Raw genomic sequence first — 3,853 nt, forward strand, 5'->3', positions numbered from 1 at the left:
TTTTGTTAAAAATATAATTTTTTTAAACCGTCTTTTTAAACAGGGAAATTAATCTTCGCGGTTGAAAATTCATCTTCTTCATTGAGGGTTCAATTTTTTTTTTAATTCCTTCATAGTTAGTAAAAAATTAATTTATGTAAAATAAAATTGGATTATATCATTTTTGATAGAGAATTGATATTTGAAATTAAAAATTTATCTTTTTTAGTTGAAAAATCAACCCTTTGGTTTGAAAATGCACATATTTCGATGAAAATTCGTTATTGCGGTAGGAAATTAGTCTTCTCGTTTGAAAATTCATCTTTGTGATTAAGAAAAAAACTATTAAGTTCCACATTCCGTTTTTTAGTTAAAAATTAAATCCTTTAACTAAAAATTTAGCGCTCACACTTTCGGTAAAAAATTGAAAATTTGTATTACAAATTGATATTTTTCTGTTGAAAAATCAATTATTGGTTTCAAACATCGTCTTTTTTATATAAAATTAATCTTCTTGGTTGAAAATTCATATGTTTGTTTGAAACTTCAACTATGTATTAACGTCTTTAAGGAAAATTTTCATTATACCATTGTTGGTTAAAAACTAATCGTCTTTTGTGGAGAATTAATTTTATGGGTAAAAAATTCATCTTTTTTTATATTATTTTTAATATAAATGTCCAAATTCGACTTTTTATTGTCTTATACGGGAAAAAACGTCTTGCATAATTGACTATAAAATAATTTTTATCGCTGAGAGGTTCTGCTAAATAATATATAGAACCTGCTTGATTGTAAGTGAATTCTATATTATTCTACATATTTTTTAGAAAATTGTTCTTGGATTGAAAATTAATTTGATTGAAAACAATTTATATCTGTATAAGGTTTCTTACAATTTATAATAATAAATTTCGTACAAACAGATCATCTGAAAAATAACAAAAAGGGAATAATATAATAAAAAATTTAATATAATTACATATACTTCACTGAAAAAATCATTTGTAAACAACTTTTTAGATTGAAAATTGTTTCCTTAAATAAAAAATTGATGACAAAACTTTTTCGATTACATTGGTATTGTTTTCTCATCAATTGCTCCTCTTTAATATAAAATAATGTTTTAAGATTACTGCAAGATTTATAAATAGTTCTTAATAAGATTAAACAAAATTTATATTTAAAAATAAGTAATTTTCATTTTTTATTAGTTCAGAACTAAGATATTAATCAAAAAATACTGCTTCCAATGGTAAAACTGCGTACTTACAAGATATTGTGTACTTTTCATAGTTTTAATAAAATTCTCTGATATAGGCCACCATTGTGTCTACTGTTTGGTATCAAATTCATCTGTTTTAGTTAAAATTTGAAATAATCTATAGAAAATTTCATTTTTTTTATTGAATATTAACTTTTAACCACTAAAAACTGCATTATTCTATTTTTGTTCAAAATTTGATGTTTTTTATTGAACCTTGATCTTTTTTAGTTGAAAATGGAATTATTTCTTTGAAAATTTATGTATTTTGTTGAAAATTTGTGTTTTCTGTTAGAAATATAAAACTACTTTCTTGAAAATTCATCTTTTTAATTGAGAATTCAACTATTTTGTTGAAAGTTTCTTTAAAGTTAGTCCAAAATTAATTTATGTAAGATAAAATTGGATTATATCATTTTTGGTAGAGAATTGCTATTTGAAGTTAAAAATTGATCTTATGTAGTTGAAAATTAAACCCTTTGGTTCAAAAATGCACATATTTAGATGAAAATTCGTTATTTCGGTAGCAAATTAGTCCTCTCGTTTGAAAATTCATCTTTGTGATAGAGAACAAAACTATTAAGTTGCACATTCCTTTTTTTTTGTTAAAAATTAAATTCTCTAATTGAAAATTTAACTATCCCGCTTTTGGTGGAACACTGAAATTTGGAATTAAAAATGGATATTTTTGGGTTGAAAATTCAATTATTTGTTTCAAACATCATCTTTTTTATATAAAATTAATCTTCTTGGTTGAAAATACATCTGTTTGCTTGAAAGTTCAACTATGTATGTATCATCAAATGCATCTATTTTAGTAAAATTTCAATTAATTTGTTGAAATTTAATTGTTTGTTGTTAAATATAAATTCTTTTTACTAAAAAGGAATTATCCTATTTCTGATTTTATATATTTATACTTTTAATTAAAAATTTATCTTTTTTAGTTGAGAACTCCACTATTTGTTTGAAAACTGATCTTTTTGATAAGGGTTCAACTATTTTGTTAAAAATTGATTAAAAATTCAACTCCACAATTTCAGGATGAAAAATTATATTTTAAATTAAAAATTAATTTTTTAATTTGAAAATTCGTTTCTCTGATAGAAAATTATTTTTCTTTGTTAAAATATTATCTTGTTTATTTAGGATTGAACTATTTTCTTGATTTGTTTTGTTTGTTAAAAATTAATGTCTAAGGAAAATTTTAAGTATATCATTGTTGGTTCAAAACTAATCGTTTTTTTCTAGAGAATTAATGTTATGGGTAAAAAATTAATCTGTTTTTTATTATTCTTAACATAGATGTCAAAATTCGATTTTTTGTCTCAGATCGGAGAAAAACGTCTTACATAATTTACTATAAAAGAATTTTAATCGCTGAGAGATTCTGCTAAATAATGTGTAGAACCTGTCTGGTTATAAGTAAATTCTATTTTATTTTAAATTCTTTTTATAATATTGTTCTTGCATTGAAAATTAATTTTTATTTATAATTCTATTATTTGTTTTTAAACAATAGTATTTAATTAAAAATTAATCGTTGTGATTAAAAATTCATCTTTTTTGTTACAAATTTTACTATTTGGTGTCCAGTTCATCTGTTTTAATTAAAATTTTTAATAAGCTGTAGAAAATTTCATTTTTTGGGTTGAATATTAACTTTTATACACTAAAAACTGAATTATTCTATTTTTGTTTAAAATATATTTTTGATTGAAACTTCATCTTTTTTGTTAAAAATTATTTTATGGTTAAAGAATTAATCTGTTTTTTATTATTCTTAACATAGATGTCCTTATTCCATTTTTTTTGTCTTATATTAGAAAAAACGTCTTGCATAATTTACTATAAAAAAATGTTAATCGCTGAAAGATTCTGCTATATAATGTGTAGAACCTGCCAGAATTTAAGCGAATTCTATCTTATTTTGAATAATTTATATATTATTGTACTTGGATTGAAAATTAATTTAGTTGAAAATTCTATTATTTGTTAAAAAAAGATTTTTTTAAGTAGAAAATTAATCTTTGTGATTGCAATTGCATCTTTTTTGTTAAAATTTTTACTATTTGCTGTCAAATTCGTCTGTTTTGGTTAAAATTTTAAATAACCTGTTGAAAATTTCATTTTTTTATTGAATATTAAGTTTTATATACTAAAAACTGAATTATTCTATTTTTGTTTAAAATTTGATATTTTTTATTGAAACTTCATTTTTTTAAATAAAAAATGGAATTATTTTTTGAAAATTTGTGTTTTTTGTTAGAAATATAAATACGAAGACCCGATACATCCATAAACCAGAACATAATTCATTCAATCCCACATTTCTTAAACCATATATTGTTTAAAAGCACATAAAACATTGCAAGCCTATACATTTTATACAGCTGTTTTGTTGTGAAGGTCAAGTGCAAGGAGTTTAATGGCACTTTTCTGATATTGAGTAAAGTTAGTGTAACATTGGTGTATTTTTAGTTATAAGTTAATGTTTTAGTTATTATATGCATTCAATATAAACATTAAGTATTATTCCTGTGATGCATGGAATTTGTTATAAAATTTCATTGCTGATAAAAAATGCGGTAGCAACTTATTGAGATTTTG

Source organism: Belonocnema kinseyi, chromosome 2, assembly GCF_010883055.1.
Source record: "Belonocnema kinseyi isolate 2016_QV_RU_SX_M_011 chromosome 2, B_treatae_v1, whole genome shotgun sequence".
Lineage (NCBI taxonomy): Eukaryota > Metazoa > Arthropoda > Insecta > Hymenoptera > Cynipidae > Belonocnema > Belonocnema kinseyi.